General features: G+C 39.2%; 1 protein-coding gene and 1 long non-coding RNA gene across 8 annotated transcripts in view; one reads left to right on the top strand and one right to left on the bottom strand.

Moving 5' to 3' along the window:
• The window catches only part of LRFN5 (leucine rich repeat and fibronectin type III domain containing 5), a 233,208-nt gene extending 211,027 nt beyond the window's left edge, over positions 1–22,181 (bottom strand). The window contains exons 1-2 of one of the 7 annotated variants that reach the window (XM_074365589.1): positions 22,046–22,181; positions 19,451–21,478 (exon numbers count right to left, since the gene is read on the bottom strand). The gene's annotated coding sequence lies outside the window, so the exon portion shown is untranslated. Of the gene's footprint in view, positions 1–19,450 lie in introns of all 7 variants that reach the window. The other 6 variants (XM_074365588.1, XM_074365590.1, XM_074365592.1 and 3 more) reach the window with 6 other exon arrangements.
• A 113-nt stretch (positions 22,182–22,294) lies between these two features.
• Positions 22,295–24,353, top strand: LOC123611849 (uncharacterized). Its single transcript, XR_006718946.2, has 2 exons — positions 22,295–23,139; positions 23,271–24,353. It is a non-coding gene; the product is annotated as an uncharacterized LOC123611849 (long non-coding RNA).
• The last annotated feature ends 2,939 nt before the right edge of the window (positions 24,354–27,292 follow it).

A 27,292-nucleotide genomic window follows, 5' to 3' on the forward strand; every position in this document is an offset into this window, starting at 1 on the left:
CTTTGAAATAAGTAATTAGTTAAGTATCACTGAAACCTAGAGTGCTAAATACTGAGAAGATATTAAATTTCTTATCTGTAATGAGTAAAATTCATCCCTATTATACAATACTCACAATCATCAACAGCATAAACAGAACTTTTAGGTATATTTCTCTCTCAAAAGGGGAAAAAAATGTATGTGATTTCAAGTGATATGCAAAGGGACTCAATCTAGTATTCTTTACTCAAGTCTCTGAAATTACAAGGTTGTTTAAAGCAGAAAAAAGTGTTACTACAAGGCAATACTCACTAATCAACTATTCACTTATGTAGTTAACTCCATTCCATTCTCTCTCCACTTAGCACTAGTACAGATGGTCAGAGAGATCAGCACAGAGACAGTTATGTCTTTGACCATGTTGACTTCTTTATTATCGCCTTTGCATTATAAATACACTGCAATACAAATATATTTATTATATTTCATTTATAAAAATTAGGATATCATGAAGTCAATGAAAATGATGTTGAATAACTGCTGGGATCAAAATGAGAACCTGACAGAATGAAACCCGGGATAAGTTAAACATATCTGCAAGACGCTTCAAAATAAATCACTTTACGTGTCTAAAAGATTAAGAAAGACCCTTGGGAAAATATTTTTTTTTAAAAGCCTTCATTTGTTTGTCATATAGTTTTCTTCTGCTTTTCTTTTCCCCCTCCAAAAATTAACCTCTTGGAAGTGGGGAATGGAGAATGATTGCTAATGGGTATGGGTTTTCCTTGGGAGGAGATAAAATAGTTCCAGAATTAGATAGCGGTGATCATTGCACAAACTTGTGATTACACTAAAAAACACTAAATCGTACATGTTAGAAGGGTGACTTATATGATATGTGAACTATATCTCAATTGAAAAGTAGAAAATAAATTTCTAAAAATTTCACTTCCTTAGAGTTCTGCTGTGAGAGTTAAATGTGAAGTAAAAACTAGCCATTTATGCTACTGATCAACATTATTTGAAAATGTGCAGAGGAACTGATAAGAATTGAGTGTTTCTTTTACTCTAGGAATATGCAGAGTTATAATTACATTTTTGTTAAATATGAGGTAAAATGGTTTTCAAAAGTTTAGCTTCATTCTTCTGTACAAGAGCCAAATAAAACTTTCCTCTCTGTTGGTGTGGAATTTAGTGGTAATTTTTATTTCCATTTTCAATTTTCTAGACTGGTTACCTAGCAGGGCCTCCTGTCTCCTATTGTTTTGTTTTGTCTTATTTTGTTTGCTTAATAAATTGGAGTAAATTAGAAAATTGTTTGTTTTCAAATTACATTGAAATTCTAGTTAAAAAAAAAGAGTTGATTTTTTTTTTAATTTAATGACCCAAACATTAATCTAAACTGCAAACACTGTGCTGGTATCTGATGCAAAGAAGCACAAAACACTCAAAATTTCTATCCCCAGAAACAAGAAGCTATGAACTTAAATAGAGCTCAGAGTAAAATACCCTTTACTGTGGAAGTCAAAGTTTCCTACTATTTTAGATTACATTAAATGTTTAGGTTTTATAGCTACTTTCCCCCAAAAAAACTGTAATATAAGGTAGAGCTGAAACTCTGAAGCAATTGCTTTTGGCATTTCATACAGTTAGTGAAATTGCCACTAAGAACCAGACATACAGCTTGTTTTACACAGTGCAAGCAACATTCTGGATAAGCTGGTGGTTAAGTTTCTGCAACTCATTACTTGAAAATAAATTTGTATTATCATTGATGTTTTTGTTGACATATAAACATTCAACAGTATAATGTTTTGCGCAGAGTGGCATTTCATCATTTAGAGATATTCAATTTTAATTTTATTTGCCCTGTAAGAATAATGGCTATTAAAACCTTATATTTAAGGTTTTTTAAAATTATATATTGTTACACATTTATGGTAAAAAGTTTCAAACACCATAAAACTAAGGACAAAACTGATAACCATTTGACCATCCTACCCATGGGAAACCACCATCTACATTTTGTGTGTAGTATCCTTCCAAAGAATGTAAATACATACATATGCACTTATTTGCATCAGCACATGTGTAAGTATTTTTACATATATATATATACACACATCTTCATATGTGCAGGTGTATTTTAAACATATACACATCTGTATACATGTATTTATATTCTTCACATATATACAAAGAGGATAACATCATAGCCACCATAATTTCCACTCTTATATAAACATGTTATTTTGGACAGCTTTCTTTATCAACAAGTGTAGATCTATTTCATTTATTTGAAGAGCAGCACAATATTCTGTTAAGAAACCTGCTCACTATTGATGAATACTTAGGTTGTATAGTTTTTGTAAAATATGTTTTTGCCATTACAAATCATATTGCAATAAACTTTCTTGTAATATATATTTCTGTGTAACTGTATCTCTGTGATAAATTTCAAGGCCATATCTTGATCTTTTTTAACTTTTAACAATGTTGAAGTATAATACAGAAAAGCGCTCTGTAATTGTCCTATCCTCTCTGATTCATAAATGTACCTCTAAATATCCATCACTTAGTCATGATGAAGATAAGAAAGCAATTTGTGTCTTAGAAAAAAGATGAATGAAAATACTAGCAAAAAGCATATCCTTCTAGCTGTTTCATTAAAAATTAAACTGGCAACTGATTAGCCTACAATTAAGATCTTTTATGTGCAATTAGCCAATTTTTTAAGAACTAAGATCAAGAAAAAGGAGAAAAGAATCAGGAGGGGCATTCATTTTGATTCAAACAAAAGAACCAAAAAAAATGGAAAGAAAAAACTTACAAGTATTTTCTTTCTGTGTGTGATTGGTGAGAGAACTGATATAAAAAGATGCCATGATTTAGTTATTTCTTTGTTTTTGCTTTGTTGTTGTAGTTGTTGTTCCTTTAGTTAAACTCTGTACACCAATTAAGGTTCCCAGCAGTGACACAGAGTAACAGTATTTCATAATTCAACCATTGCTTAATCAAAATGTCACTTTAGTCTGTCACTCGTTACACTTCAAAAAGCTCAGGGTTACCTCAATTAAAAGTGAATCCTTACAGCACTTTGCAGATTTGGTGCTTAATCATACAATGGATGCTCTGCTTGGACTGAAAAAGACAGGGAAGAGAGTGCTATTTTTAATCTCTCTTGCTATAGTCTATTTTTGTTGATAACCTTCCAGCTCAATGTTTTTCCCCACTGTAGAGCCATCTGAAGAGGTTGCAAATGATATGATGCTAACATTACACTATATCCTCCTTGTTGATGATTATGAACAGTCTATTGGTGATTTTAATTGAATAATAGTAATTCCACAACAGGACTAATTGCAATAAATCTAACCAGACATTCAAATTTTAACCCATATTGACTGATTAAAAGTGCAATGTCTTGGACTGTACTTAAAAGACTAAATATTCCAAAGTGTGCCTAGCTAGTAAAAATATATGGATTATATGCTACTCATACTGAAGGAAGGGGTAAAAGTTATTTCAAACTCTGGATAGCTGAAACCAAGATATTTGACATTAAAATACCTTACATATAGAGGCCAGGAACCATTTCCTTCTTGGTAACTCATAAACTTACTGTTATATATGTAATTGATTAAACTAGTTACATTACACTAGAGGAAACCAGAACACATGCTAACCACACTGCATTATTTTCTTCAGAGGTTGCCTGTCACCAACTTCCTTCTGATGAAGAATGCAAAACTGTGATTTCACTATAATTAGTAAATTTTAGAGGACTCTGACCAAAAGTTGACTATGAAAAGAATGTTTTCATCTCCACTATGCTAAAGTAAGCTAAAATGAAGGCAACTATCCAACTGTTTTTTTAATTGACATATAGCTGATTTCAGACAGAAAGACAAATATTATATGATATCACTTATATGGAGAATCTAACAAATGACATAAATGAACTTATTTACAAAACAGAAGCAGACTCAGATATATTCAACTTTTAAAGAATGAGTGATAACTTAAGAGGCTTGCCTGCTGCAATTAAAATATAATAGAAATATGAGTAGATACTGTCTATGGTCATCAGTTAAAGCTAAAGTGTCAGGACTACATTCTTTTTATTTCTTAATGAGTTTTATGACAAAAACACTGAAGATTGGTTATTAAAACCACTTATGAATATATGCATGTTCCTATATGACTGAAGTATTGTGCTGTACACCAGAAATTGACACAACACTGTAAGCTGACTATACTTCAATAAAAATATATTTCAACATTTTTTTTAAAACCACTTAGAGGGTGCAGACACAAATAACTGTGTTAAATTAGAGTTTCGTACAAAACATAGCTCTGTTTGATTACTTTTCTGATGTGCCACTGAATAGGAATTCAAACACACAGAAATGTTTGAAAATCTCCACTGGTATTAATTTGAGCCATTTTATTCATCAAACGGAAGTTTCTTTATTAATGACTGTAGGAATGCTGTGGTCCTGAGGGAACCATGATGAGCCTTGAGGGAGACGGAAGGCTGAGCTCTGAGAGCTGAGCTGATCTTGTGCTGAAGCAGAGGCTCTCAAACTGACCCAGCTCAGCCCACACCAGGTCTTTATTCCTTCCTTCAACTGAACTCATACTGGAAACTCAACACAAAATGATGGTTTATCCCAGTTAAAACTGAGTTCATTATTATCACCTATAACCTTAATATTAAATTATAGTAGAAAGATGAAAAGGAAGTGATGGAGACTTAGTACTATCAGAAAGAGAGTATGGGTAAATCATAATGGAGAATGCTACCCTTTAGAGGGCTGAAAAACAGATGATGAAAATAAATGTGAAAGCTACAATTATTCAGCATTAGTATGATAGCTGTTTGAGGCTTTATATTTAAATTACATTTAGATTCATTCATTATCATTTCCTCCTTTATAATTTTACTACGCTTTATTTCAAAATAAAAGATGATTATTTTTCCACAACCATTGAGTTTAGAATTTATTTGCAATCATTTTTAGTGTGATAACTGCAAACAGCACAATATATAGCATGCATATTAAAGATTTTGAATTTGAATAAATAAATCAGCTTATGTGGATATGTGTGTGTATACACAAATAACCTCTAACTGTTCTGTTATAGTAAGATGAAGCTGGTCTTATGCAAATATTACAAGTGTTATTTAACTTCTCAATGATAAATAAACAGATGAAATTTTCTTTGGAGCTAAATTCTATTAGTCCCACTCATTTCAAAGATTTTACAGTAAGACTGTGGCTTGACCACTTTCGATGTGTCTCCCAAAAGTAACGAAACTTGCTAAGAAATCTTAAAGCAGTGAAGGGGAGCAGAATTTGTCACCCCCAAATATGCCTTTTTTGGCAGAAAGACTATTTTAGGCTTGTTATTTTAAGAAACAGCAGACACAGGAAAAGCTCTAAATACCTAGAAGAAGTTACCCTTTTGTAAGAGACATTTTACATTTATAAACGAAATATTCACTTGTAAGGGTGTCTCCCTCTCTGTACCAGAAAGAGGCGGATGACTAAATCTCTAGAAAGATCAATGGAGAAGGTGCCAACTTGAATCTGCCTAACAACCATCCCCTGGTTTACTGTGCTTTGCTTGATAATCTCCCATAATTGGCTCCCCTTCCCCTCCAAAATCTTTTGTCTTTAGCTGAAGATTACATTTAAGGTGATGTCTTGGGCCATTTAGGGACATTTGAGGAGTTACTTGTTTTCTTCCATGTATATAGGAGGTACACATTATGAAATTTCTGGGGTCTTTTTCTCGTTAATCTGTCTTTTTATTATGGAGTGGGGGAGGGGGGCTCAGCCAAGAATCTAGAAAAGTAAAGGGAAAATTATTTTTTTTTCCCCACAGCATGAAAGACTGACCATTAAAGCAAAATATTAAAATTTCACTAAAGCTGTATGGGCTTTTGAATTTTACATGGGGGATCAGAGAGGGGTTTTTCATGGAAAGTAATTCTGAAAGAAAGGTAAGGAGGGAAGGATGGAAGGAGGAACAGAGGACGGGAGGAAGGAAGAAGGAAATGAACCACACAGGGATTTGACTCCCTCTAACCAAGTTCCAAGTTCAGAGATATTAACAGGGCAGTAGCCAAACAACTAGGGATGAAAAAGAACTAATTAAAGGACCTTTGTTCAGATTATCAGGAAGCAGTTCTTCCATCCCCCTCCTTCCCACCTTCTCCCCTCTCTCTTCTTTCTCACCTACCTCCACTTCCACCCCTCCCTCTTTCTTTGTCTTTTCCCCTCTGCCTTTGAACTTCAACTTCATAGTGCGATGATATGAAGCTACAGTGATCCACCCTTCCAAATCTGAGAAAGGATTTAACAGGGAGAAAATAGAGCCAAAAGTTGGATCCCAGTCTTTCAACTAGCTCAACCCTGAATCAAGCTATACCTGAAGTTAATCTTGCTTAAGGCTATTCGTTGAATGAACCACAAAAATTCCCTTGATGCTTGAGTCAATTTGTGTTGGATTTTCCATTTGCAGCTAAATGAGTACCAAATGACACAACCCTGTTTTCCAGCCTTAACTCAAGATACTGAAACCAAAAATCTTCAGTTGTAGAATGCTAATTATACAACCTGAACTCCAACAAGCTTAGGACCATCATATCACCCTGTTTGTCCCACTCTTGTACACATTATCCACCTGCATGTCTCACCTCTTTGGATTGCTATATAGTCAATACGTGATTTCAACTTACAGTGGCAAATCATTATCATCAAATTGTTACTGATAGCACCAGTTCAGCAAGAATGAGTACTAACTTCACTCACACACAACTCACATGGATTCTCTCCATCCAAGAAACACTGAATCCCATAAAACTTACCACCCCATAGAAGAAAATTTTGTACTATGTGCTTTGAATTGGTTTGAAAGAGTTGATACTTCTCATTCCCAACATAGCTAGTATTTTATAGAGTGAATATGTGAACACATAAGACAGAGAAAATCTTTAGAATGACATCACACTGTATTTTGAGGGCTGCTTTTTAAAAATATTTCAAAAACAGTGATTATTTTCTTGTTCGTGGATCCCCAAATATTCAAACATTAAACTAAAATGTAAACACCAATAAAAATGAAATTAGTTTCTATTCATAAAAATAGACTTTAGTGCTGTAAAGCCACATCCCCAAACACATATTTATTAACTAATGTACATATCAATATTCAAACAACATCTCTTGAGTTTACATTTTGTACGAAGTGTGATTTCACTGAAATTCCTTATTTTCCTTTAACAATGCCTTTGAATCTGTTTCCTTTCTTAATATAGGTACTTTAGAGACAATTATTTATTCCCTGTTATCTACTGTAATGCTACAAACATCGTCTCAAATTGAAGAAACTTTCCCCAACATCACTGGAAAATTTTGGTCATCTATTGCACACATCAATTTGCACATTTATTTTGATCTCGATAAAACAAGAAGTGCTACAGTCATATACTCATATGACTACTTAGAGAAATACTTTAATTTTCAACTAAGAAAAATACATTCAAGGAAGTATTAGAACTATTGAAAAAGTTATCAGGAATTTAAAAATGTTCTAGGCACAAATTAGTATGTAGAACCATAAATTTTCCCAATCAGTAAAAAAAAGAAAGTTACTAATTTTCTTCTGAATTCATTGAACATGTGCTCCATAAGAAGAGCAAATGAACTTACTTACAAAACAGAAAGAGACTCACAGACATAGAAAACAAATTTACGGTTGCCAAAGGAGAAGGAGGGAGGGATAAATTGGGAGTATGGGATTAACAGATACACACTACCATATATGGAATAGATAAACAACAAGGACTTACTGTATAGCACAGGGAACTATATTCAATATCTTGTAAGAAACTATAATGGAAAAGAATTGAAAAAATACAGATACATACATATGTATATGTATAACCAAGTCACTTTGCTATACACCTGAAGCTAACACAATATTGTAAATCAACTATACATTAATTAAAAAAAAAAGAAAAAGAAAAGCAGATAGGCCACAAAGCCACTGTTACACAAACGGGACCCTTTCAAGATACTTTAGCTAATCTGGGGCTTGTAATTTTCTTTTTTGTCCTTCAAAAGATCCCCCAAATTGTATAATTTTAAAACTCTGAACAGCCAGGATTTGTCCTGCCAATTAGAGAAGTGGTAAAACAATGATCATCTTCAGTTTTCCTAATCATGTTCTAAAAACCATGCACTATTTGGATTGTTTCTCTTGAAATATCATTTCAGCTAGCTTAAAAAAACTTAGTTATTCTAGATCTGTGTGAAAGCTTGCTTTTTTGTTAATGTAAAAAAAAAAACTTCCACATTTGTTTGGAAAGGAAAATATTGCCCCAGTACTGTCTTAGAAGATTTCTTCAATCTGAGGCATCAACAAAGTAAAGTAGAGAGAGATTTCCAAGCTGACAATTACTGAAGCCAAATACTCCACTCTGTCATATACATTATAAGGACATGTATTTTGCCAGTGCTGTTTGAGCATTCCATTATCTGCCAGTCAACGTGCAAAATGCTAGGAATGCATTATTTCACTTCCTCCTCACAACAGGCCTTGGGACCTCAACATTAGCTCCAGTTTACAGATGAGGAAATTGATACTACTATGAGAAGGAAATCAACTTTAATGTATGTATATTGCAGTATGCAGCCAACAGAATAGGTACCCGGTTATTTTAGAATTCGGTAGTAGAAATTTCAAATGATCAGCACAACATATATTACCTATCTTATATTAAACTTCAAAATCACAGTGCAAAATGGCAGAAATAAACTATAAATAAAATATTTCATACTACATATGTTCCAGGGAGACTTCAAATCTATAACAAAACACCTTTGTAGAAAATGCTGAGGTGAATGTGACACGCGTTCCCACGCACCCCCTCACAAATGTATCTCTTTTACTGAAAATAAAAACACTAAATTTGACTTTATTCATTTTGTAATTACATATTTTTTGCAAATAAATAGTAATCAGAGAGCTATAAAACCATTATAATTGTACTGCCCCATGGCCTACACTCTGCACCTTATTATATCTGTAACAATATGTCAAATTCCTGTAGAGTAATTTGACACATAAATGAGAACACTATTATACAAAATGAGGTGTGTATGAAGTTCCAGAATAAAGTAATTGTGCAATCGAGATTTTATTTACAGAAGAAATGAATAGTAAATATGAATCACTGAAACCTAATTAGAAGGTAAAATGAAATCTTGGAGAAATGACAAAATGTCACTCTGAACCAAATCAAGCCCCAATGTAACTTGAAGAAACAAAGACAAATTGTCCCTTGGGCTTTAGGTGACTGGCATGATCCCTAGCATGAGAGGACAACCCTTTCAGAGAAACTTTTCTAAGGCAGTGATAAGTGGCTATAGGAGAAAACAGGCAAATCAAAATTAAGTCTCATGTACGTGCAGCCATGTTAGGAAACATCTGAGGAAAATGCAATTTAAGGAAACTTAAGGCATTTGAGGGATCAGCAAATACTTCCAAAGGCTTAAGGAAAAAAATATACCCTTCTTCAAAAATCCATGAATCCAGGGATGGAGAGGCAGCATGCCTAAATATGGTAGATATTTAACAAATATATGTTAAAAGTATTAAAAAAGAAAAAAGGAGGCAGGGTTGTTTTCCAAAATTGGCATGGTGGCCAGCTATGTCCCATTACCCAATGTGGGGTGTTGGTTCTCGGTTACCTATTCCTACCCCAGAACTGAGTGGCTTAAAGTGACAACCATTTCATTTGTTCATGATTTCTGGGTCATCAGTTTGATCTGGTTCTTCTGCTGTTCTCACCTGGGTCACTCATGTGACTATAATTACCTGGAAGCTCAATGGTGTCTAGATGGTGTAAGGTGATGTCATTCACATGTCTTGCCACTGGTGCTAGTGTCACTTGGGCCACTTGTCTACAGCAGGGGATCCAATCTTCTGTGCATAATATTCACATTTCTCCAGGAGGGCAAGACTGAAGGATGCACGGCCTCTGGAGGATTACGCTTGGAAGTTACACCACATTACTTCTGTCGCAACTACTGTTCCAAGCAAGTGGCAAGAACAGCCCAGATTCAAGGGGAAGGGAGACAGACGTCTACTCTTGATGGAAAGACCTGCAAGGGATTTGTGGCTACTTTGAATTCACCAAATGACATAAGACAGTAAATCATGGATGGGAACAGACCACAGGGCTTTATCTAGAAATGGTCTGTTCTGCCAACAGATATATCTAGAATTAAGTGCCAGATTCTGGCTACTGTCGGGCCAAATAACAGCCATGAAATAGCAGTATAGAAATCTGGATACAAGGTGAGGAAATGAGTCTGTTATTTGACTTTTTTCTGGCCCTGTCCCAAAGGGAGGAGGTAACTAGGGGTGAAGCCTGAAGCACTCATTAAGGACTGTGACAGCAGCCTGCAGACAAGAGGCCAGTGACCTGGAGAGCACAATTAGACAAATGCAAAAGTTCTCATGATAAACAGAGTGATCTCCACTTTCCTTCCAATCCTAACATTGACAGAATTTTCTGATTCTTCTGTACTAGGAAAAGTACTAAAGGGAACAATTATTTTTTCATTGCTTAGATACACCAGCCAGTTTATAATGGCTTGCAAGTCTCTTTTGAAGATGGGAATTGGGAACAAGAGAGAGTAAAATCACCCCAAATCACAGTCTCATTTAGCAAAAAATAATCTGTATATGCTAATATCTGAGACTCGGGATAAAACACTTTCTTTTCAATATAAACAGCTACAGAATCCCTTAATGGATAACCATAAAGTCTTTCCTAAACTTTCCACATATGAAACATGGCAATTCATAAAGTGTCATGGAGGGAAAAGAAATTAAGAATAAGATGCATATTCAGAAGATAGTCATCCTCCTTGAAGGGGATTAAAAACACTTTTATATAATAATAAACAAAAAACAGGTTTAAGAGGTAGGAGAAATGGGAAATCTCCTAGAAATACCAGATACAGCATATTCTTTGGAATCAGAAATATGTGTATTTGAATTCTAGCCCAATTGTCTATTAGTCATATAATCACGGACAAATAAATTTGTCAGCCTCAAGTTGCTGCTCTAAAAGAATGTACACAACCATGGCTAAGCTGAAGGGTTACTGCAAGGATTAAAGGAAAGTCAAACCCAACAGTGCCTGACACAGAGTACGGTCTCAGGAAATGATGACGATGATCTTAATCACCATCATCATTGTCATCATCATCTAATGATATATTATATGAGATACATTAGCATCTTTCAGTGCTTTCCACAAAGTAGCGGGAGGAAAGTTCATGTGCTTTCCTCAACAGAGGAGGTCTTTGAATTTTAGTCATCTTCAGGCTCTATTGTGCAATCTTGTCATTTTGTTATTAAATTTCCATCAGTCAGTTAAAAAGAAAAACAAGCCCACTGGAAAAAAGTTGGTGATCTGAGCGCAAAGAAAAAAATTGTTTTTAATCATGCATAGAAGATAGACGGGGTAGAAAAGAAGTTGAAGAAAATTTAGCATTGGTATAAACTGCCTTAAACATGTCATGGATTGTTCCCTAAGGGCTTTCTGCAATCACTAACATAAAATGAGGGCCTGAAGTCGCTAAGAAAAGGTTAACTATACTTAGAATTGGGGGGTCAGTTTGAGTAATCATTAGCATTCCCATCAAAAGTAAAACTTCTGGGAAAAAAACATTTTTAAACATGATGTCTAAAAAGAACAATATTCAAGATTATGGACAATGTCAAGAACCAGAAGACTCATTCTACAAGGACACCAGATGTAGTTTGACTGTCATTTCCTCCTGTATTCAAATGATTTCCTCCTTGTTGGAAATTTATGAGGTGACCTCATACGAAGGCTGGGGAAACTACCAGGAGACTAAAGATCGATTTTTTATTCAATAATGGAGGAGGTAACACAAATTAACTTAGTAAATATTCTAGAAATCAGTATCATCTAGGGTTAAGGGTAAATTAAGAGGCAAAGATAGGAGAATGCCATCAAGTCTGACTCAGGCCTGAGGCTGCCTCTCTGAAAGAACATCTGTTCCTCACTGTAGAAGGCAGCTTCCCAGAGTGGTATCTGCTATTTTGGCTTTTGTGTCTCAAGGGAGAAATGGCTAGCAAAGTAGCAAAGCATGCATTAAATAATGAAGAAATATTCCCTAAAGGAAGCAAAGGATGGACGTTGAGTCATTCTTGTGTAGCTCAGAGGGCCCGTGAGACAGCCAGCCTATCAAATTGGGGTGAGGTGGAAATCTACCTTGTCTTACTTCATTTCATTGCTTTTCCTGTATATTATGAACACCACCATTACAATTTAAGTTACTTTTTTCTCAATATTTAGTGGAGAAGATTTAATTAATTTGATCCCTATGAGGAAATCACGTGATGTGAATGTTAAGAAAGCAATCTCAGGTATCTTTACTCATGCCTAGACTCAGAATGGCAAATACTTTAAATCTTGTCACCAAACTTGGATTGATGAGTTGTAGCATCTCAGAGGTACGTGTTCAAGACATATCCAGACATAAAAGGGAAGAAGGCATTGCTCAAACAGTAATATCTGGCATGAGTGCTAGATGGAGGGTTACTGCATGTATTTATTTCCTTTGGTCCAAAAGCAAGGAAGCAATGGTCCTGCTCAACTCTACACTACTTGACCCACAGTTTGTTGGTGCTGGTAACATGGAACCCATCTCAAAGAGGGTGATGATGAAGATTTATGATAGCTAATATTTACTGAGTGTAAAAGGCTTGAAATCATAACACAAAGAAAACTGTCCCAAACCTCTTTCGGTCAAGTTATGTTTAATCACAAGTACAGCAATCATGGGTTGGAGATCGTGAGTAACTCAGTTTAAGTATTTGAGGTACTGTCACTGGGGATCAGACTTACGGTGTGTCCCGTCTCCCATATTAAAATGAATTAGAAGCCACAGGATGCCAGATTTTTGGCTCAATCTCAAAAAGAAATTTTATAAGACTATATAAAAATGGAATAATCTGCTTTAGATGGAGTAATTTTGGAATCCCCGAAGGTACCCCAAGCTGAGTCAAGATGACCACAAGGCAAGAACACTTTCGAGAAAATTTAAGATTGACTCAGAATAACTCAGAAATTTCATAATGTCAGACCCAGCAGGGGTTAAAATGAATTTAAATGTGAATGTCTTGGATAAGCCATGCATTCTCCAGCATAACAGAGATCCTACGTCCTAGTTTCTTAAACCCAGCCAGACTTCCTGCTTTACATCTTCTGCTTGGTCTCTGAGGACACTGGATGGCATGACCCCTGGTTTGGAAGAGCTTTAGCACTCCCTGGAATCCTGAGGGTCTTCGACAACAAGCATAAGCTTTGAAGACATTCAATTACCACTTCTTTTTCTTTTCTCCTTTACCCCCATGCCAGCTAATGATGATAATGATGATGGTGATGGTGATGATGATGATAACAACTAAGTGTCTTTTATTATTAGCTTCATTTTATAAGTGAGGACACCAAGGCTCAGAGAGGTTTAAGACGTGCTCAAGGTTACACAGGCCTGAGACGTAGGTATGTGAAATCCCAGACAAAGTACATGCTTTAACCACTGTGCAATAATACTGTTGTCCACAAAACACAGTTACAATTTCCTGACTTTCTGTCTCCCCTACTACAAAGCATAGAATATCAAAACAGAATTTTAAAATATCAGTTATTTTCAAGCTTATGCATTTGTTTGTATCTTTCATGTTACTAAGAAAATAATTTTCTTGAGGTGAGGATCCAATGTCTTGTTATATATGTTGTCAAAGTGCCTGACATTTGAACAGTCAATATAAGGCAAATATCCTACACAATTCCCATAAGCAACCCCTACTTTTCAACTTAAAGGAGGCACGTTTCTATTAAATGAGGCATTTCAATTTGAAATATCTGTGAATACTGGTGATATCATGATAGCTGTTCATCTGTATGAAATAAAGCAAATGTCCTACTCAACACAGAGCTCAACTGTGCCATATAAATTATATGCATTTAATGCTGCTATACAAATGCCTTAGCACTAATAAAATAAGTGCACATAAATAACTTAATAACCTAATTTTTACATCATGGGGAAAAAATAACAAAAAGAACTAATTCCTAAGAAAATACCACGGCCTTTACTTCCACAGAAGATACAAGCAAGTAAGTTTTTAACGGTTACAGAGTTGATATGGTTCCACTAGTAAATCACTTTAATGCAAATGTCCCATAACGTTGGAAGTGTTACCACTAAGATTCATGAAAAACCTACTTGGAGACAGGAAATGAGAAGTCAATATGGGTAAGGGAATCCAGAGGGCAACGGAGCAATGGCCCTTTAAGGCTCTTTTCCTCAAAAGAGTCCCAAAGGGCAAAGTGAAGAAAGAGTAAATAGCATTGTTTTGGCTTCTATCTCTTGATTAAGTGTGCTAGTTCTAACTGAGTAACTAATGAACTAATTGGCGCTTTCTTTCACTCTTTTTCCAAGAATTCAGAAACCGCTCTCAGAGTTGAGGAAAGGATCCTATAACTTTATTCTTGTATCTTATTTCTTTTCTAGAGCTTTTTTTTTTTTTTTTTTTTGCTGTAAAATCTAAAATAGATTCAACATTCAGTGGTAACTCTGCAATTGTTCTTCACAAGGATTATAATAACACCAATTTCAAAATGTTTCTTTGAAAGTCTTTTTAAAAGCAATAAATTACATACATGCTCCCACAAATAAAAGAAGAATAGCATGAGGTTTATGATTAGACAAATTTCTTTTATAAAAAGATGTATTTTCTATGAAGACTCTAATTGGCCAATTGCATTTTCCTCCCAATGTGACCAAGTTTGTAACTTAATAAACATAGGCTACCCAAGTCAATTTGTGAGAAACCTTACTGATGTGGTTTATAGTTTAAATAATAAAGCCTTTTCATGCGGATTATTTGGTATCAGTGAAATGATAGTGCATTTATATAACCATGTAATTCCTTTGTAATTTTCTATCACTTGTTAACCATCTTCATAATTAGTATTAAATTATGTCATAGATCAGTAAAAAGCATTCTGTCAGAACAGAATCTATCAGAACACTAAGATGAAAAAGCTTTAAAATAGTACTCTTCTCTGAATTAAATTCTTATTTTTCTATCTCCTGTTAGATGAAACTGGGTTTTCATAACATACAATTTATGTTGATAGAGCATAATAAAAACAGCACACCTCTAATCAGAATAGCTTCAATACTTATAAACATAATACTTCTTAATTTCACTATGCACACACCATGTAATGGACAAATTATACCGCCTTAGGTTTTAAATAGTCCTCAATGATTGAAGGATGCCACAGGGATGAAAATGTGGGCTACAGAAATATAATAAGTAGTCTCACTCCCAAGGTTTACTGAACAAGGCAGAGCTGTGCACATATGTGTCAGTGGAATGATTTAGCAAAATTACCTGTTAGTCATATATCCTAGAGGGTCACAATCACATCTGTTTAAAGGCCTGAATTTATACCTTTATTATTCAGTGAAACATAAAACTTAGAACTGTTTATACTATACACAAAACTCTGAAAGTAATACCAATATGTTACATTTCGGAGTAAATAGAAAATAAAAATCACTGGAATGAGTGGATAGATTAGCCAGTTAAGCCATTAGAAGGTTTCAAGTAGCTTTCTTCTTCCAACCTCAAAATTGGCAAAAATACTGATCAGCAATCTTATTTGTAGTAAATTTCCCTTAAAATAACTCAATAGTTATGATATAGAACTATGACATTGTAGTTTTTTGTAGAAGCAGGAACATTGCTGGGTATCTGCAAGCATTTCATCCCAACCACCTAACAACACAGCAACAGTATCAGCAGAAAGCAAGCTCCTAATTTCACCAGCTAGGAAACTCAGCAAAACTACGAAGTCTAAAGTGCTTCAAGCAGCAGGAGGAACAGAACATCGGTTTAAATGGACAAAAGGGAACTGATGGTCATTCATGAAAAGATGAAAGGCAGTTATAACATATGATGGTCATTTAAACGCCAGAGTCACGACCAGACATTGCTTTAACACCAAGAACAGACTGAATGACAGACGAGACAAAAATACTCGAGGAGGGGATAAGGGTGGGGAAATTTTCCAAGTGACCACAGCTCTTACTCTCTCCTCTTAAGAAAAGAGGAAAGAAAATCACCTCTGGCTGGTATCCATCAGAGAGATACCTTGAAGAACCCCTCCCAAAACACACAAGCACCGCAATCTCATATTTCAAATATGAGGTGTGTGTGTGTCATATATACATCACATGTTTGAGGGAGGAAAAGTGGTATGTGAAGCACAGAAGCCTGGTTGCTGCTCAAGGTCATTCTCCTCTTGAAAAGAGAAAATGAAAAAATGACCAAAAGAAATGGTTGGGGGACAGGAGTTAAATGACAACTTCTGTCCACCTACATGTATGCTCATATTTGTCCTCATGGGGAGTCCTGACTTTCCTATTATTCTTTCCCTCTTAGTGAGCATAAGAGGGCTTACAAGGAAGGAAGATTTTGCTAGGAAATTTTCTGTCAATACTGTTGGTTTTAATCTGAGTGGATCAGGCCAGTTCTATGTACAACGCTGACCACTGGCAGTGGACTCAGATCTCCAAACTGGTGTGCACCTCTCTGTTTCTCCAGACAAGGGAGACGAGAAGGGAGGCAGAAAGCTCCATTTCTAAGGAACTTCTTTACATGAAACTCTGTGCTAGGAGATCTGTTTGGTTATGACATTTCACCTGTCCAGTCTGCACCAATGAATGGCATTTTTAAACATGAATCACCCCACAGTCTAAGTGTGGGCTTCTGAGCGTGTGGTATCTAGTTAATGCACTGGTTTTAAACTTTCTTGCGGATGAGGGCAGAAGGACAAGACTTAGCCTGCAAAGGACTGAATCCTTAATGAGAAAAGGCCAGAGTGAAATGAAGTGAGAGGGAGGTGGAGGAAAACACATTATTTTCCAAGTACTAATATTCTCCACTAGCATTCCGTCTTTCTTCCCCACCCTATGAAGAGCTATGCCTTATTTGCTAACAAATAGTATGAGTATGATATAGTTTCTGTTGTAATATTCTGGAGAAATCTGGGGGACAAAGAGGTGTCCTTGTCATATTTTGAGTACACACAAATCAGTTCTCTGTCTAGGATTTTCTAAGTGATAGGAGAAATACAAATAAATTCACTAAAAGAGAAAAAGAAAAAAGATGAAAGAAAAGCAAAATCCTCACCTAATTCCACCCCAATTCCCAGTTATGTTTAGTTTTTATGCAGGCAGTATCCTTTTCTTTCTGGGCTTAGGAGGGCGGGGTAGGGGTGGGGGACCTGCTTTTCTGTTAAAGTCGGGTTATCCTCAGCATCCTTTCTTGGTTCTCTCTAGGGCTCCAAGTTGCAGAGCAAATCCAAAGAGTGGCCCTCAACTCCTTACGGTTTACTGGGGATTGCGGGAGAGGGGTTAGTCTTTCCAGTGGTATTTCAAGTGGAGATACAACAGGAGTAGAAATGACCTGATTAAATCCAGGAAAGCACCAGGGGAGAAAAGTGAGGAACAAATGGAAATCTAGGGAAAATACATTTAGTTTCTGGTTCTGGACGCCGAGAAATCGTGCAGTATCTGAATATCAAGGCACTTTTGCAGCCAGCTTTCATTCTGTGGACTTGAATATTCATTTACGAAGAAGGGGGAGGGGCTACCGGCGCAGGAAGTCGGGCGGGACCTCGCTGCCCTCCACGCGTGTCTCTCCACCTCCTTCCTCTCAAGTCCAGGCGGCCACCTCGGCCACGATGCGCCTGCTGTCTGCCAGGGGGCCGGCTGAGCTCTCCCGCCCCGCCCCAAGAAAGTGTCAACGCGGGCCTGGCAGCTGCAGTGGCGGAGCCCAGCCCCCAAGCCCGCTGCAAACGTGGCCTTGTAGCACCACCAGCCTGCGAGGGCTGCAGCAGCAGCTGAGCCCCATCTCCAGAGGAGTCGGGGACACCGACGCTCGGGGACAGTGAGAGCAGCTAGCTAGTGACCAGCTGGTAGTCTGCAAATGCCATCGTATGGAGATCTACAAAAAACGCAGCGAGCGGAGGAAAAGCAGGCAGGGCCCCTCCACTTTCTAAGCGGCTTGAGCAAAGAGAAACCCCACGAGCAGCCCCAGTCACCGGCTCCCGGAGCAGGGCGCCGTGCGCTCCGCTGGCCGAATCCTCCGCTGGGTGCAGCTAGCAGGCAGCTCCCGAAGGCGGGAGACAAACGAGCACTTCTCAGCTGAATTATTCAGACTGCCTTCACTGTCGAATAAAACATTGATAAGACTACTTTGGAAGTGCTCTATCTTGTTAATCCTAATGCCCTCGAGAAAGGAGTGAAATTTTCTGTAGGGGACGCAGCGGTGATGGGAAAAGGAAATGAGAGAAGTAAGGTGCGAGGATAAGGGGCTTTGGAAGTTCGCTAAATTTGTTCTGCCTCAGCCGGCCAAGGGAATCTCCATTTTAACAGATCAGACCCAAATATTAATTAGGCACACGAAAATCCACCCTACTCCTTGAAATCAAGGCACTGGCAAGAATTTTCAAAATACATATTATACAGAGACGAACAAAAACAACAAAAATGCAGAACAAAATAAAAACAAACTAACCACACGCATACAAGCCCCCTCTCCACCACCGAGACAATACAGCTGGGGACCGTGTAGGGGTGGTGGTTGTGGTTTTAGCACTGCACCTCTAGATACAAAAATGACTTCTTTCATGGATCTATTTTGCTACATAAAAGCAAACCCTGACAGTTAAACACCGTATCTCAACACACACACACTCGTGACAACGAATTCCCTTCCATGCAAAAAGCAAGTTCCAAGAAAACTCCATTTCAGATTAAAGTCCCCAGATGCTTAATTTATAACTACTAAAGGATGTGGCAAGCTCGTCCACAATTAAGGAAAGGAAAATAACTTGGTACCAGAGGTACAAAAGGGTCAAAATGACCCTTGCCTGAAATGATGGGTGGAAACCAAACACCCTCTCGCACTCCTCAATCTGGGGAGGGTTGGATACCAAATGGTCCGTGGCAACCATAGCCTGAAGGAAACCCGGGATTTTAATCTCTGGCATCTTTAGACAGGTTCAACACGCCTAGCTTTCCAAAAACACCCCTTAGGGTGGAGCGTATCCATATTTTCTTAGCTTTCACTGCTAGATTAAGTGCTCATATAAAGATTTATATTCCACCTACTGGAAATTATATTACAACATCACAGAGCGCCCTTGCATACCCAGCCCTTCCTAATGATTTCAAAACATTAATAAGTAAAGTGGCCTGCAATGCAGATAAGACACGAGAAATAAGATCAGAAGGAAACTGGGTGAGGCGGGTAGCCGTTTGCTAGTTACCTGGTGCCTCGATAGGAAACACGGTCGTAGGAGGACTTTCTGCCCGCAGGTACAATCCCGGCAAGGTGGCTCCAGGTGGCTTTCACAGTCGTACGCGGGTCTCGCTCGTCACTTCGCTGCCCTTTGCCATAGCTCAGCACCCGCATCCTAGGGAGTCCGGAAGGCGGCTCCTGCCACTGCCGCCGCTGCCCGCAGGTCGCGCTGGGTGGGGGATCCGCGGCGATTGCCCCATGAAACCCGCGTTTCTGCACCCAGGGAGCGGGCAGAGGCAGGGCGGCCGCGCACGCACACACAGACACACACACTCGCACCCAGGCGCGCGCACTCGCATTCACACTTGCACACTCACACCCAGTAACAGCACCGGGAAGAAAAGCAAGGAGGGGACTGGTTCTTCTCACGATTGGCTTCGATGCTCACCGGACCACAGGCAGCGAAGAGAGTGGTCTAGCATAGCCGTTTGATCACGTTTCCTTCAAGTTATCCTCCAACCCAAATCCACGTAATTTAAAGAGCAGGTGACATTTTGATGGGGAGGAGAGAGCCAGGAACGGACTGAGGAAGAGTCGAAGAGTCGGGGATTTTGTTAAGCAGTTTGAAAGGCAATCCTTGTTACCTTGTTTGTGCAGAAACCAGCTCGAAAGGCTGAAGTTTGGGCGTCAAATTATGTGGACCGAAACGTAAATATCCTTTTGGCCAAGACAGGAAGGTCTGGATGCACAGAAACAAGACAGCTGCAAGACCCTCTGATGACCTTGTGATGTACCTGAAAGCGGGTTAATACTGGCGCTTTTCAAGCCTCTGGGTAAAGTGATCCACACAAAAGGGTCCACAGTTGAGCAGCCCTTCTGAATCCAACCGGGAAAACCGGTCTGGGCTTCCTCCGCGCTCTTCGAGAACCCGGGCATAGAGGGGCAGCGCTGAGTTAACACATTTGCTTCTGGGCAGTTGGATAAAAGACAGTCAAATGCATCAGATAAGCGCGCGCGCGCACACACACACACACACACACACACACACACACACACACACACACAGAGCTAGTAGGAGAGTGGCTTACAAAAAAAAAAAAAAAAAAAAGCCAAGAAGACTTCAAAAGGTTGAAAAGATCCAGAATATTTCCGGAAAAAGGAAGGGCCAGCAGGAAGGTTATGAAAAGCTTCCCAGATCTTTCATTCTTCCTCTCTCTTTTGAGTGTTGTGTGTGCATGTTTGTATTTCCAGGTTTCGTCGGTCTGCCCCACCCCCGTCCAGTTGCGCTTTTTTCTCCTGATACAAACCGACCGTGCAAAATGGATTATATGGGTGAAGTCTAGAATCCTAAGGGAGCAGCCAGCTGCGAAGCCATTCACATCCTCGAGGGAAGAAGGAAAAACACACGCAAAGACACGTACACCCGCGCGCACGCACACACACAGTCTTCAGTTCGGACCGCTCTGCACACGCCGGCCGCCTCCCTGCACGCCTCTGCACACGGCGCCCCGCCCGCTGCCCGAGGCTCCCGGGCGAGTCCGCGGCTCAGGCGCAGGGCTGGCAGCCCCGCTCCCGAACTGCGGTTGCTGCCCGAGCGGGCCGGGGTCTCCGGCACCCCGCGCCGGAGTGTTCGGACAACGGCAGCCACCTGGCGGGGAGGAACTGCGCCCCGTGCTGCAGCATGGAGGCGGCAGCGGCGGGCGCGCGGCCGTGGGCCCGGCCCTCGCCGCAGTGACGGGAGCTGCCGCGCAGCCTAGACTCCCAGAGTCAGGCGAGACCCCTGCCGGGGCTGCCTGGCCGCCCTAGCGCCTCCGAGCCGGGCGTGTTCCGGACTGATTTACCCAGGGCTGGAGGAAAGGGCGCCAGGCGCCAGCAAATCCCCAGGCAGGCGAGGCGCGGGGGCGTTGCAGGCTGGGGGAGGGGAAAAGGCAAAAAAACCTGGAGGATGAAGGCGAACTTCCAGAGGCGTCCCCAGCCTCTTGCGAAAGAGGTACTTGCCGACTGCCCACTGCCCCACGGTTACGTGATAAAGGAGTGTCACCGGGTCAGGCTGTGGCTGCAAAGGGAGAAGTCATTAGCTATTATTACCCGCCGAGAATATCGGAGACGGAGGGCTGCTCACTTGGGGTCCCAGTCACCTGCCATTGGCTTCTAGTGTCTCCTTAGTGGTAGGTGGTGGTTTGCTTACTAATCAGATGGGAGCAAAAAGCTGAAAAGAACACTGTCTTTGAGAATCAACTCAGCTCAGCATCATACATTATTGTGCTGCATTTGGCCACATTTTACTACGTCAGCGGCAGAAAGCAAGCCTAACAGTTACCACAAGCCAGGCCAGGCCACTAAGGTTACGGGACAAGGAAGAGGTCTGAAGCAAGAAAGAGATGAGGGATGCGGAGAGGGCTAGCCAGGCCTCGCGGCGTGGGGGTCGGCTTCTCTCGCCCCAAATCCGTTTCCCTCCTCGACCCTATCACTCCCTCCCTCTCTCCAGTCCAGAAAAGGCTTCCTCCTGGGAATCCCGACTTTAATCAGCTGCTCTTATCTTCTGGCGCCAGGAAACCCGCGCTTCTGCACCCAGGCAGCGATCAGAGGCAGGGCGGCCGCGCAGGCACACACAGACACACACACACTGCTCTTTAACAGGTTCACCAGCACGTGGCCTTCCACTCCAGCGAGCCCCTCCCTCTGAACTCGGATCTTGGCTGGCTCCAAACGAGTTTGAACCCAGAGAGTGGAAGAGCTGGTAGTTGCAAAGGGAAGCTGTTTAATAAGGGCCTCTTCCTGGCGTACTTGGCAAAGCCACGTGTCAGTGGCCTCCTTGGATAGGACGCTCTCGAATTTTGCTACCAATCGAGCTCTCTCAGGCTTTAGCGTTGCCCTGCGGGTGCACAGACGCGCTCAGACTCGAGCACACCCACGGGCTCTCCCAAGCGCGCACACGTGCACCCACGCGTAAGCAGGACCCACACAGCTGCCTCTTTCAGAAAAGACCCCGAGGGGTGGAGTGCTAGAGGTGGAAACTGCTGGCATCTTCTACCTCTTCCTCTGCTCCCCCTCTACTCCTCCAGGGCTCCAGGTCCAACCTGGGGTTTAAGAGTCGGCGCAACTCTTCCGGCTGCTTTGTTCGGAAAGAGCGCGGCTCTGGGGCTGCAAAACCTGAAACGCCTCCTCCCTCCGGGTCCGCTGGCGGCGCCGGGTCCAGGCTCCGGGGGGAGTTCGGCCCAGCGCGGGCGGCGCTGGACAATCCAAGTTCGAGAGCTGGAATCAAACTCTCGAGGCAGGGGAACTGTGCGGCCGTACCTCAAAAAAATAAACCAAAGGGATACCGCGGACAAATACATCAGCGGATACCACTGCAGTCAAGGGGACTCTCCACTAAAACTATATACGTTTCCTCTATGCCTTTATGTCCCCCGAAGTGAAAAAGTGGGGTTTCCGAAAAGTCCAAGGCAAGAACCAGCGGCGAACTAAGTCCAGGGACTCCCCGAGAAACAAGGAGAGAGAGTGCTCCCATCTTCGTTTCTCTTTAAACTTGGCCGCTTCTGGGACTTCACTGACGGGCGGCGGCGGAGTCGCACCAGCACCGACCACAAGCAGATGCGAGCGAGCACTTCCAAGTACTTTAGGACGCGGGGGTGACTCCTTTTTCCTTTAGGATTGTCCCACTTGCCACTCTTCCCTGCTGAGCTGATAGGAACCGCTAAGAACCAGGAGATAAAGGTTTGCAGTTCCCCCTGGGGAATCAAAGTATAGAGAAATGTTGAATGAGAAATCCAGAGACCTTGCATTGTTGGACTAAATAACTTTTCGTCTTCGTTTTCTTTTTCTTTTTTCCCTCTTTTTTTCCCTAGTGCCCAGACTGAGGTGAGGAGGGACACACTTAACCAACTGAAGACCAGACTTGGGAACAGGGCAAAGTTCAAATATCTTCTTGAGTGCTTCTAAGTAAAAGGAGTGTGTGTGTGTGTGTGTGTGTGTGTGTGTGTGTGTGTGTGTGTGTGTGTGTGTGTGTGTGTTTGCATAAGATGAAATCAACGTTCTCTTAATGTAGGGAGTAGTAATTTTTAACTGTTCAGTCTTCAGTAATATTTAACTGTTCAGGCTGCAAGCCCTACCAAGCTCACAGAAAGCGTCCTCTCTTTAGTTTAGCCTTCCCGTTACACCTTATACATTGTATTTGAAAGTGCTTTCCACATTTCATCTTATCTCAAAAAAGCATGCTGGTAAAGCCCTATACCTTTCTCTCTCTAGGTACAGTAAAATTTGTTAATTTTCCTCCCATACAAGCTGATTAGAGTTTGCCAACAGAGAGAAAGAAGCAAGCTTTGTTTTCACTTTACAGTAGAAGGTAGTTAGACTTTTAAGGAGAGGCTAGGATATTCTTTCCCAAAGGATCTCAAAGTTAACAGAGGGTGATTTTTATTTTTATTTCCACCAAAGAAAAAAGGCCTCTGAGAAAAAAGGAGATGGTAATTTCTAGTGGGCCTATATAATTATTGTTGGCATTAACCAACTCTGAAATTGGTGTACTTTGAACTGTCAAAAAAATTCTTAGCTTATCCCCAAATCCAATGTTTATGCCAAGTAATTTTTAAGTGTTAGGCTTCTTCCTTTCCCAGATCATTTTTCTCAGGATCTTTGGTCATACATGTTGGACTGTGTTTTCCCAGAATAATCCAGAATCTTTTTAAAAGTTGGGTTTTGCTAATTTTAGACAGTAAATGGAAATATAAATGTTTTGCAGTTAAAATGATGACTACCAAAAGGAAACCTGAGTTTCTGGTTGTATTATTATTTAACATTGTTTTCCTGAGGTAGTGAGAAAGGATGATTAACTCTATTTTAAAATTGCTTTTAACAATTAGTTTGCTTTACCTCATGAGTTTTATTATTTCTGTGGTTTGAAATGTGTAATAAATTGTTATTTTAGTTCATTTTTTGTTTGTTGTATATTTTAAAAAGCTTGTTTAAATTGAAATTTTCTCCATCTTTTCTGGGTGATGAATTGCTATTGTGAAGAGCTTTTGATTCTTTTTCCTAACATAAAGTTCTCTGTTAATTCAAGACCAGGAAATGATGTGAAGAAACAACGGGAAAATACAAGTTTCTGAAATGAAGGAATAACATTAAAAAGAAAAACTTAGTGAAAATATAATAAATGAAATCCAACATCAAAAAATCTTTTTTAAAAAATCACTGTCAGAGTTGTGCCCTACATACTTTCGAAGTATAGAAAGAGATCTGCTTACCTTAGAAATATATTTTTGATGTTGTACCTGACAATATAGTCCAAAAGTACAAACTGTTCGCTATTAAATCTCACCAAAAACATGATTCAGCTGGGCTCTAAACAGTTGCAGACCTCACATGTTTCTGTCACCAATAATAAACAGATTTCTCATTCATCTATTTTGGATCTCCCCAAATCAAATTTATTTACTATTTAACATTCTTCTGAGCTACACAAGACATTTTCCCTTTTATTTTTAAATAAAAATAAATTTTCTATTTTTGTGTGATTTTTTTTAACTTGATTTGTGGAAAACATACATTTACTTTCCCTTCTTCCTCTGTCTTTCTTATATTTTTTAACCTTTATGGATCATGATAACTGCATACAAGGTGATTAAGGTGTACCTCATGAGAGCTGGAACTAAGAACCCCATAAATGACTGGCTGGGAGTGGTCATTTCTTTTACTAAGAACAGTGTTTTGGGGACCTTCATTTGGAAAACACAAACATACTCATTTTAAAATATAGTGTCATAGGCAGAAATTTTTTGAGAGTGCTCAAGGGTAAGAGGTAATTTCAGAGATAAACATCGCTGGACAGGCAAAGCAATTCTTAGGCAATGTTGCAAGTAGGAAGTAAATTTTAATATTTACTATGTATCCATCTTTCCTTTTTTTGTCTTGCTTATTTGCTTACATTCTGGTGTTAACTCCAGTATTTGTCTGGTGCTTCCATTTCGTTACCAAGAAGCCCAAAGTGCAGCATCCTACGTAGGAACATCTAAGCCACAGAAAAATGGCACAATATTGTCATTTATTTTCCTCGCCTCATCAAAACCTCTGCTTAGTCATATTAGATATATCTTATGAAATTCTTAAGAGGAAAACAGTAACATAATGCTAATCAAACTAAAGCGTCAGTGACTAGCACTTTACTCACTTCCAAAATATGAAGCCAACTTAATTTCTATAAAGTGGAATTTCAGGCAAAGTGTGTTACATTTAAAGGGAGCAAAAGACACCTCAGTGGTTTTTAAATTTGTATACAGGATTGAATGTTAAGTATGGTACTTTTTTATATTTTATCTTTTCGTATTTTTGAAAATGCTGTTAAACAATTACTCAAATCTATTTTTTAACCTTGGAAGAAACATTCAGAAAATTTTATATTTATATATTTAGTTACTATTTCAGGAACATTTCCACTTGATCTTGAAACTCTATTCTAAAATGAAGCCAATCATCACATAATTATCTTAAAATAAAAGTTTGTGTGACTGTTCTTATGACTTGATTTATGACTACTGGTAAGCACACCAAGTCATATTAGGTGGACGTGATGAAGTTGTTGAAAGTCTATGGACTTTTTCAAAATGCATATATTACTCCTGAGTCTACAAAACCTGATGATAAACTATATAAAAATGCAGGTGTTTTTAAGCTTTAGTTTTACAGATTCTGTTTTCTAATGTTTATTTTTTCTCTAAAATCCACCCCCCTGCCCCTGAATTTCAGTCAGGTGGCCACAAGTTGGCAGCAACGTGACACACTCACGTGGTTGAGACCAGACCACAGAGTTTGGCTTTGTTAAGAACCACCATAGATTTAGAACTAAGAATTACCTTCTATTTATTTTATGAAGGATGCCTTTTCATTAAAATAATAATGCTGGATAAGTTTTATCTACATGAGAGCAGATAATTTATTTTAGAGCAGTTCTTTCTTAATGTAAATCCCTAAGGCACGATTAGGTGATTTCCTCCTAATCTCTTCACCAGTTCTCTTCTCCTTTAATTAAGTTGAACACTGAGTTGCTTGTCGTTCCTCTGCGTGCGTTGTACATCCTAGTTGCTCTGGTACTTTGACTCTGCGTTCTTGGCTAGCTTGGCTCTTTTGGATTTATCTCTTAGCTATAGTGGCACTAATTTCTTTAATGAAAGTAGATCCTTTCTGTGATTGTTTACCAGCACACTTCTTTCTTCAGACACTGACCTTCCTTTCTCTGCTTGCAGTTTGGTTCATTCCATGGAAATCCACTGAATGCCTTGTTTTAGCCAGTGTCCTGCACTAGGCACTGGAGAGAGAAGAGGAATCATAATTCTCTTGGTCTCTGTCCCCCTAGTAGAATTTACCATCTAGTGGAGATTACAGACCAACAAGCATGTCATTACAATATGATCTTGCTTTTATTTTACCACCAACACTTTGCTATAAAGTCCAAAGTCTTCTTTTATTAGACCTCTGGGACCCACCCCTATATGCTCCAATAATAGTTTCTTATTGCTCTAGGTTTCTAGTCTGTTTTTCCCATATGCATTCAAACTCTCTTGTGAGGTAGCCTGTGAAGTATCCAGACAGAGTCCTTTATCGAAGGACAACACAGCATATTCCATAAAATGTTGGACTATAACATCCCTGGGTTTGAATCTTGGTTCTGAAATTTACTGCATTACTTGTGGGAATTGTTCAACTCCAGCCTGAATCTTTAACTCTGCTGTGTGTAAAATGGAAATTATAATACTTAGGTTTTGGCTTGGTTGAGAGATTTTAATGATTTCACCTGTGTAGACTACCCAGTATAAGCAAGTACCCCATACATATCATTTCTGTTCTTTGCCATTACTCTGTTTCAAACTATGTA

Source organism: Camelus bactrianus, chromosome 6, assembly GCF_048773025.1.
Source record: "Camelus bactrianus isolate YW-2024 breed Bactrian camel chromosome 6, ASM4877302v1, whole genome shotgun sequence".
In the NCBI taxonomy this organism is placed as follows: domain Eukaryota; kingdom Metazoa; phylum Chordata; class Mammalia; order Artiodactyla; family Camelidae; genus Camelus; species Camelus bactrianus.